Here is a 10,318-nt window from a genome sequence, read left to right on the forward strand (position 1 = left end):
TGCACGAAGCATAAATGTTTAGTTGTCATGCCAAACTCGTTTCCAGGTTAGTTAACTAATTTTGGTTCGTGGATGGATATCTTTTCAAGGTACGTTTGATTGACTTTTTGCGAATTGATGTTTTCTTCTATTAAAACTCCTAAGATGATGTGAAAACTTCCTCAATATGCAAGTTTCAAAGTCATGTCTTGACTTTGAGAACAACTGCCTAGGCAATTGCAGTATGATTACTTATTTGATGGTCAGAAATTATTTACATGTAGATCTCTACATAAGGAATTGGTCTCATTGTCACGGGTATAAGTAAGAGTCTAAGCTCAAGTTTAAAGAGAATGAACTGTAAAAGGGGCTCATCGTGGGTTCTTCCTCCTATAGTGTTGGGAGAGATATCAATAAACAACCACAGCGGAATTATTCTTCTCCCTATATGCAAGCAAATATAGTGTATCTCTATTTTTATACGTGCTGGAAATAATAAGAGAAATAATCAATCACACCAAACCACAAGAACACAAGCAGTTTTTTATGTGGAAAACTTCCCCGGTGTGAGGAAGAAAAACCACGGGACGTAGTTCAGTTAAAATCTCCATTATCAATCAAATAATGGGTACACAAAGTCTTCTCTAATCGTAATTAGAGGATACAAAAATCTCTCATCAAGATATCTACAATCTTGGCAAATACAAAGAGAATTGGAGTGAATATACCAAATTCGTAGTTACTGTTTATGGGCAAAAACCCCAACTCTTGATCTCCAAATCTGATCTCCACCGTTCAGATTGTAGCTCCTTGAGTCATGAACCTCTCCTCCAAATTTCAGCTTGATCGGACCACAGACGAAATGGGATTGGAATCTTGATGAAATATGGGCAGCATAAGAAAAAACCACGTTTTTCTCTCTTTCTTTTGAGAAGTGACGGCTCCTCTCTTCTCCCCTCTCTTTTTATAATTTTCTTTTGGTTTTCCACACTAAAAGGGCTGGGCTTTCGTCTTTTAATAAGGCCCACTTGGGCTTTCTTCCACATGAAAGGAAATAACCCAACAAATCTCCCCATTTCCGACTATGTGAAGGGAATCGCCATCCTGGCGATCGAACAACAAACTTCAAGCTTCTCCCTTGGTAGTGTCTTTGTCAATATATCAGAACCTTTATCATCAGTGTGAACATTCTCAAGTTCCAATAACTTATCGTTCAACGCATCTCTGATCCAATGGTATCGTACATCAATGTGCTTCGATCTTGCATGGAAACTGGAATTCTTAACAAGATGAATAGCACTCTGGCTATCACAAAACAACACATACCTCTGATGCTCGAAACCAAGTTCTCTCAAGAACTTCTTTGCCCATAACAACTCTTTAGTTGCTTCCGTTGCTGCAATGAACTCTGCCTCTGTCGTAGAAAGAGCAATGCACTTCTGAAGTCTCGATTGCCAAGCTATAGCCCCACTTGCAAAAGTTATCAAATAGCCCGAAGTAGACTTACGAGTGTCCACATCCCCAACCATATCTGCATCTGTGTAGCCAACTAACGATGGTTGTCTATTTCCCAAACCAAGTCTCAAACTGGAAGTGCCTCGAAGATACCTCATGATCCACTTCACTGCATTCCAGTGCTCTCTTCCTAGATTTGACAAGAATCGACTAACTACACCAACTGCATAGGCTATATCTAGTATTGTGCAAAGCATTGCATACATCAAACTTCCTACTGCTGAGGCGTAAGGAACTCTTTCCATGTCTTCCTTTTCCTTATCTTTAGAAGGACATTCCTTTGTACTTAGTTTGAAGTGGGTAGCAATAGGAGAGCTAACCACTTTAGCTTTGTCCATATGGAACCTTTGAAGCACTTTCTCAATGTACTCCTCCTGTGACAAATACAATTTCTTGGCACTCCTGTCACGACTGATTCTTATGCCAAGAATTTTCTTTGCTGGCCCCAAGTCCTTCATAGCAAATAACTTATTCAATTGCTTCTTCAACTGATCAATCCTTGAAGCATTCCTGCCAACAATTAGCATGTCATCCATATAAAGCAGTAAGAAAATAAAATCATCATCGGAGAATTTCTGAACAAATACACAGTGATCTGAAGTTGTCTTCTTGTAGCCTTGCTCCCCCATAACAGACTCAAACTTCTTATACCACTGTCTCGGTGCTTGTTTCAAACCATATAGGCTTTTCTTCAGTTTGCACGCATAATCCTCTTTCCCTTTCACTCTGAAACACTCTGGCTGCTTCATATAAATCTCTTCCTCCAAATCACCATGAAGGAAGGCAGTTTTCACATCCATCTGCTCAACTTCCAAGTCAAGACTACCTGCTAAGCCGAGTACTGTACGGATCGATGACATCTTTACAATTGGAGAGAAGATCTCATCAAAATCAATACCTTTTCTCTGACCGAACCCTTTGACAACCAATCTAGCTTTGTACCGTGGTCGTGAAGAGAACTCATTTGGCTTCTTCTTGTAAATCCTTGTTCTCCAAAGCTCTTTTTCCTTTAGGCAGCTTCACTAACTCAAAGGTTTGGTTATCATACAATGACTGCATCTCATCTTTCATGGCCTCAACCCACTCTGTCTTGTATTCATCTTCCATGACTTCTGCAAAACATTGGGGCTCTCCCCCGTCAGTCTATAACACATATTGTTCTACTGAATACCGAGTGGAAGGATGTCGGTCTCTAGCTGACCTCCTGGATGGAATCTCTGGCACTGTCAACTGCTCATCAATCTCAACATCTCCTTGAACCTATAAGGGAACATCCATATCACCTCTACCCTGGTGGTCATCCTGAACATCATCCTCAACTTGAGAAGAAAAATTATTCAAAGGAACTGGATCCACATCAGTTAAACTGTCACCCTGCTGAGACATAGGTTTCTCTGCCTTCTCAATATCCTGAATCGTCTGATCTTCTATAGACACGACATCTCTGCTTCTCACAATTTTCTTCTCAATTGGATCATAAAGTTTGTATCCAAATTCATCTTGACCGTAACCAAGGAATATACACTGTCGTGTTTTCTCATCAAGTTTGGACCTTTCATCTTTTGGAATATGCACAAATGCTTTGCACCCAAAAACACGTAAATGATTATAGGAAACATCCTTACCTGTCCAAACTCGGTCTGGCACATCAAACTGTAGAGGAACATAGGGTGTAAGATTCAACACATGAACTACAGTGCTCAATGCCTCCCCCCAAAAGGATTTTGGTAACCGGGCTTGTGAAAGCAAACATCTCACTCTCTCAAGTAGTGTTCTGTTCGTCCTTTCTACTATGCCATTCAATTGAGGAGTTTTCGGAGGAGTCTTTTGATGCTGAATACCTTGCTGTCTGTAATACTCATCAAATGGACCAGAATACTCTCCACCATTGTCAGTCCGGATGCACCTCAGTTTCTTCCCAGTCTGTCTCTCAACTAGGGCCTAAAATTTCTTGAACTCAGCCAACACTTGGTCTTTTGACTTCAAGATATATACCCACAACTTCCTTGAATGATCATCTATGGAGGTCACAAAGTATCTGGAGCCACCAAGTGTTCTCGTCTTCATAGGGCCACACACATCCGAATGTACTAAATCCAGTATCTCTGACTTTCTCGAATGAGGGGAATTCTTGAAGGAAACTCTGCTCTACTTCCCTAAAAAACATCAAGTACACCTTTTCAGAAGTGTACTTTTCAATCCACATAGTAGACTTTTCTTCCCCAGTAGAGCTAATCCTTTCTCACTCATGTGAGCTAGTTTCTTATGCCACAACTCTGCTATACCATTATCCTCCATCGCATTAATAATGTCGTTGGAGATCTTTGCTTGCTGAATGTACAATGCAGAGTGCTTCATGCCTCGAGCCACAACCATAGCACCCCTGGTGAGCTTCCACTGGCCATCACTGAAAGTGCTGCAGTACCTTTCGTCATCAAGTTTACCTGCAGAAATCAAATTCAAACGAATGTCAGGAATATGTTTCACATCTCTAAGAACTAAACTCGTGCCATTATTTGTCTTTAGATACACATTCCAAATTCCAATGACTTTAACCAAGCCATCGTTTCCCATATTTACTGTTCCAAAGTCACCAGATCTATAGGATGTAAAGAAATCCTTCCGAGATGTAGCATGAATGGAGGCACCACTGTCAATCACCCAACTGGTCTCATGATATGCAACATTTATCATCTCATCATCATAAACAATGAGGAATTCTGCAAGAGTGGTAGTAGCAACTCTATCATCCATCTTTGTCATCTCCATTCTTCATTCCCTTTCCTTTCTCATTCTTGTTTTCTCTCTTCAATTGCCTGCAATATTTCTTAATGTGTCCTTTTTTCCCGCAATGATGAAACTCAACATTTGCAAACTTGTTGGACTTGCTTCTGCTGTTATCTCTGTTCTTTGGACCTCTGCCCTTACTTCTCCCCCTCTTTTCTGTAACCAAGATCTCTGACTGTGAAGAGGACCCCTGTGTTTTTCTTCTCATCTCTTCATTTAGCAAACAGCTATTGGCCATATCCATTGTGATTATACCTTCTGGAGCGGAGTTAGACAATGAAGTTCTGAGCGTCTCCCACAAGTCCGATAATGAACCAAGCAACCATAACCCTTGTATCTCATCATCAGACTTAATACCCATTCCAGTCAACTGATTAATAATTCCTTGGAATGTATTCAGGTGATCAGATAAAGGAGTCCCATCTTAGTACCTCAAAGCCATCATTTGTTTAATCAGAAACAATTTATTATTTCCAATCTTTCTAGCATATAATTGTTCAAGCTTATTCCATAGAGAATGTGCATTTGTTTCTCCACTAATATGGTTCAAAACATTATCATCAACCTATTGCCTGATATACCCACACACCTGTCGATATAACAAAGTACATTCCACATCAGACTTTTTTTTCTAGTTTTTCAGCACTAAATACCGGTAGGTAATAATCTTTCACATAAAGAAAATCCTCCATTTTTCCTCTCCATATATGATAATTTAAACCATTAAGATTAATCATTCTACTAGTATTTGCTTCCATAACTCAAACTGCCAACCTGACAATCTGGAAACTTGGCTCTAATACCACTTTGTTGGGAGAGATATCAATAAACAACCACAGCGGAATAATTCTTCTCCCTATATGCAAGCAAATATAGTGTATCTCTACTTTTATACGTGCTGGAAATAATAAGAGAAATAATCAATTACACCAAGCCACAAGAACACAAGCAGTTTTTGACGTGAAAAACTTCCCTGGTGTGAGGAAGAAAAACCACGAGATCTAGTTCAGTTAAAATCTCTACTATCAATCAAATAATGGGTACACAAAGTCTTCTCTAATCGTAATTAGAGGATACAAAAATCTCTCATCAAGATATCTACAATCTTGGCAAATACAAAGAGAATTGGAGAGAATATACCAAATTCGCGGTTACTGTTCACGGGAAAAAATCCCAACTCCCGAGCTCCAAATCCGATCTCCACCGTTCATATTGTAGATCCTTGAGTCTTGAACCTTTCCTCCAAATTTCGGCTCGATCGGACCACAGACGAAGCGGGATCGGACTCTTGATGAAATCTGGGCAGCATAAGAAAAAATCACGTTTTTCTCTCTTTCTTTTGAGAAGTGACGGCTCCTCTATTCTCCCCTCTCTTTTTACAACTTTCTTTAGGTTTTCCACACTAAAAGGGTTGGACTTTGGTCTTTTAATAAGGCCCACTTGGGCTTTCCTCCACATGGAAGGAAATAACCCAACATATAGATTATTATTATTTCTTAAATTAGGTCAGGTCTGTGTGTTTTCACAATTGTGGGGAGAGGAGTGGTACTTTTTTATTTTATTTTCTCTACACCTTGATAGCAATTAAATTCTTACCGAATTGTCCGTGGATGCAAGTCTAGTGTCGGACCACGTAAATTTCTTGTATTTTTTTTTTATTTCTTACAATTTAGTTGCATCTTTATCATTGCCGTGTGGGTGGTCCATGTGGCTCAACAATATTGAGAAAAATAATAAAATGTTGGTATCTTTTTCATTTAATTAAATGGATTAAACTCAAAATATAATGTTTTTTTTTTCGGTATGTGAGGGTAGCGAATCAAAATTAGATCAACAAATATTTATCGAGCAACTCAAGCAATGGAGGAGTAAAAACCTAAATCATTAAGGCCCAAAATATCACTTAGCATCAAAATACATGCAGGTACAAAATCAAAATCAAAATCAAAATTAGATACTATTTATGCATTGTTTATATAAAACTAATTATTAAATTATTGTTAATTTTTAAAATAAAAAAATAATTTCAATATGCATAGTTACACACTCTTAAACCTAAAAATTAAATAAGCACACTAGCGTAACTATTCCTAAAAGATTTAATTTTTAGTAACACATGCTTAGTTATGATCTAATGAAATGAATCAAAATTTTTAAATAGTTAAATTAAATTAATCAAAAAGGGTTGTCACAAAATCTTGATTTTCTTTTGACTGAATCAAACATACTCATAACAATGGTAATTGTGACAGCTACCTTGACATATAACAACTTTTAAATTAGGTAAACCAAGTATAGAAAAAAAATTCACATGACGGATAAAATTATTTTTTTTTATTAAAAAATTTGACACGTGAATACATCATGACTTAAATTATAATATAATCACTATAACACATAACAAATATTATGCTACGTAAGTCCAAAAAGTCCAGGTGGCAAATAAAATGTTTTTTAATTTTTTTTTATAATATTTTGTACATACGTACATATATATATATATATATATATATATATTCATTAGAGAATAGAGGTGCAATATTTTAATTGAAAATTCATTGAGATGTGTTGTCAAATATTTTTCTATTATCATTATTATATTCAAAAGTGGAAAAACTGAGCAAATGAAAATGAAATTCTATAGAGATTGGGTGGAAGACAACCAAATAATTTAAGAAAGAAATAATTTTGAGAAATTTATATTGAACAACTTTATCCTTTTTGGGTTATGATTACTTCGTGTTAATTTGATGAAATTTTTCTGATTTATTTATTTCTTGATGTGTTATTGTTGAGAATTACACTTGTGAACCTGTCCCACATTAAAAAATTAGAGTGGATGATGGATGCTTATATACATGGTTGAGCACAAGACCCAATAGATTTAAGTTTTTAAGTCAAGTTGATGACCATCCATGTGTATCAAGCCCATGCATGGGCTCCTCCGGTCCAAATAGTTATTTCGTGATATTAGACATTGTTCTTTCATGTTACAGATATACATTTCAAATGGTAATAAAAAATAAAAAAGGCATGAAATAAAAAAATGTTACTTTTTAACATGTGGCCATCCAAAAAAAGGAAGAATATTATTTAAAGAACTTTTGTTTTTCTTAAATAATTTTAAAAATTTTATATTAGACAACATTATTTTTCACGAGTTATGATTATTTTGGACTTGTATTGTCAACTTACAAAGTTTATTTTTTATTTTACTTTTTGGTAAATAAGTGTGCGATCTTCAAGATTCTTCTTTCATATTCGAGGTCTATAATTCAAATGAGATAAAAAGGGCATGAAATCCAAAAAAACAAATGAATTTATAAATAATAATTTATATCCTCATTTTTTTTAAAAATAAAGATGCTATTGGAAGATATTTAGACATTATCATTATAATGACTATATTCATGCACTATCTTTCTCCGTACCCTCCATATTATGTATTACGGGTCTCTTTGAAGATATTTTCGTGATTAAAGGTTGAGACATTTTTGTTAAAAGTCTTAAATTCGAATCTTGAAAAGGGTGGAAAATGAAACGGAATGTAAGATAGGAGATGGGTCACTTCCCGTTGTGTACCCTGAGCCCTATCGGAGCTTCCAATTAACAAAACAAATATTATGTATTATGTGTTTTACTAAATTTATTGATATTCATATTTGAGTTCAAACTCGTGTTTGTTCAAAAATTTTTAAACTTTAAAATCTTATTCAAATTCATAAATGTGTTCAATTTTTCATTCACGTTATGTTTGGAAAGATCTTAGATTTAGATTTATGTTTAGATAAAATCAAAATCGAATCTGTACCTTAAATACAAATCCAACAAGAATGAAGCAATGGAAAATGTATGAATGTGTTGGCAAGAATTGGAGGCTAGGGCAGAGGGTGGGGGCAGTGAAAGAGATGATTTAGGAAGTTGGTGTTTTCAAATTTCAAGGCATATTGACTTTGGGAAAATCAGGATGAGGACACACCTAATAAGTATGTATATGTAGAAACAAGGTTGGTAGAGGTTAGGTGAGCATTCATTCTACTTCATTAGGATATGCATAATCCCTAGCTTCCATATGAAAAGCAAATGGACAATTAGGAAGAGGACAAGTGTTTGGAAAATGATGAGTGATCTTATCTTATTCTATTGAAAAATAATTTATTATTTTGGTTTGTGTAGATCGAGTTAGAAGTTATAGATTGTAAACAGTAAGTCAAAGATAGGTCACACATTCGAGGTTTTATTTTTTATTTTTAAAAATTTTTGTATGAATGACGAGAGATCGGAAAAGAAAAAATTGTTAATTGCTCATCATATCTTGTGAGATTTAAAATAACTTTGTTGATTTTAATTGGGCAATTTATATTCTCTTATTTTTGCTTGTTTTAAATTTGGAAAATAATTATTTGTTTTCTTGTTAAGTTTTTATCATTGTATTATTTCAAAAAAAAAAAAATCTTATCTCCTTTGTAGATATTTAATTTTGTCTGACTAGCATTTGTTTTCCTGTATATCTTAAATATCAATACTTGAGCAGTCTACTTGAATCAAAGATTTTAGTCAGGAAAAGAAAATAAGGATGAAACCCATTTCTCATTATATTTTCCTTTATATTAAATTCTATTGAAAATGAAAGTTTGTTTTTATATGACTAAAAATTAAGAAAAATTAAATAATAATGATATATAAAATCAAAATTTTGTTCATGAATTTGGTATAATTTTCATTTTCTCTCTTACTTTTCTCGATAACCAAACATGAAAACGTGAATTTCTTGATATTTTCCCTTCCTTTCCCTAATATTTTTTGAGTTCCAAACGGAGTGTAGGAGTTTTTAGAATTTAAGGCTTGGAGCATGCAACTCTGGCTCTCACCCTCCCTATTTTCAAATCAAGAATTTTAATTGAGTTTTGAAGATTGAGAGATTAAATATTTGACATTATTACATAGATCTTTATGCCACATTTTTTTTCAATTAAACCTATAATTTTTTGTTCATTTTTGTTTGGGTTTCAGACAATTTGGAACTTTATTGGTTTGAGTTTTGAATAGTATATTTGTTTGTGCATGTTTTTTTTTTTCTAACTAGGATGTTAAGATTTGAAATTTTGATATTTTACGCAGTGTCATCTATCAAAACTTATAGTGATATTATTAAAATAGTCTATAGTAGTTAAGAGTGATTTTCATTGATAATGATACACACACTAGTAAATAGTAAGTATGTCATGTCGGTTGCACATGATTAATGTTTATAAATAATATTGTGTAAATTATTTTCATATTCTTAATAAAAATTAGATAATATTAGATATATTTATAAATAAGTTAATAGTATATTGCCATGTTTTGCTGCAAGGTCGGTTTGTAAGTGTTAGCTTGGGTGGCTACATGATTATAATTATTTTGTTTTGATGATGGCAGTCCATTAATAGTTCTAAGTTAAACTAATCTTTACATACTAAGATGTGTCAGGTATGAGTGGCGAAATAATACAGATATGAGTTTTAGTGCAAAGATCAAGCTAACATTCTCATAGGCAAATATTGAGTTGTCAATTCAAGAAGGAAAGATCAGAGTGAACAATCACTCGAAAAGACTCAAGCACAATCATCAAAGCAAATGTAAAGTCATATGTATAATAGGGAGTGTTCGAGGTAGTGTTTGTTGCAACTCTTGTAGTTCTGATTCGAGCAAGTTTATTTCGGAAGAGTTGAGCAAATTGCATGAGCATACTAGTTTGTAAAAGTACATAGGATATCATTGAGTCATAAATTTAGTACTTATAAGTTTTCAAAGTTAAAACAAGAGTTTTATAAAGATATCATTTACTCAAATGTATTTTTATATGGAACAAGTTTTAAATCATATTAATGTTGTTGGCTTTTGAGTTCGATCTTTGTTTTGATGCTGACAAAGTATCTGTATCTTATGTGTGCACTTAGTGTATCAACAGGTTTACATTTCAGCACGAACATAAGATACGAGAAAATGGGAGCCTAATGGGCTTAAAGATTATGCATTTCAGGCGAATTCCACA

This window comes from Malania oleifera, chromosome 3 (assembly GCF_029873635.1).
Source record: "Malania oleifera isolate guangnan ecotype guangnan chromosome 3, ASM2987363v1, whole genome shotgun sequence".
Lineage (NCBI taxonomy): Eukaryota > Viridiplantae > Streptophyta > Magnoliopsida > Santalales > Ximeniaceae > Malania > Malania oleifera.